Here is a 510-nt window from a genome sequence, read left to right as displayed (position 1 = left end):
GGGGAGAGAGGAAAATAGAGGAAATAGAGAAGGAAGGAGAGATGGAGAAGGGAAGGGGGAAAGTGAGGGGGAGAGAGAATCGGTTGGGAGGAGAAAAGAAGGGAGAAAGGAAAAAAAAAAAGCGGAAGAAATAATAGGGAGGGGGGAAATTAAATTGGAGAAGAAAGAAAACGGGGTTTAATTAATTATTTGCGGGGGAGGGAGGTAAAAATATGAAGAAGAGAAAGAGACTGAGAAGGGTGGGAAGAGTGGAGGGGAAAGGGAGAAAACGGGAGAGGAAGGGGGGAGAGAAGAGGGGATGAGAAGCAGGGATGGGAGGAAGGGATGAAAGAAGAGGGGATGGGAAGCAGGGATGAGAGGAAGGGGAGAGAAAAAAGGGGATGAGAAGCAGGGATGAGAGGGAGAGGAGAGAGGAGAGGGGATGAGAAGCAGGGATGGGAGGAAGGGATGAAAGAAGAGGGGATGGGAAGCAGGGATGAGAGGAAGGGGAGAGAAAAAAGGGGATGAGAA

The sequence above is a fragment of the Chaetura pelagica genome, unplaced genomic scaffold (assembly GCF_000747805.2).
Source record: "Chaetura pelagica isolate M959 unplaced genomic scaffold, ChaPel_1.0 scaffold2065, whole genome shotgun sequence".
In the NCBI taxonomy this organism is placed as follows: domain Eukaryota; kingdom Metazoa; phylum Chordata; class Aves; order Apodiformes; family Apodidae; genus Chaetura; species Chaetura pelagica.
Note: the sequence above shows the minus strand (reverse complement) of the source record.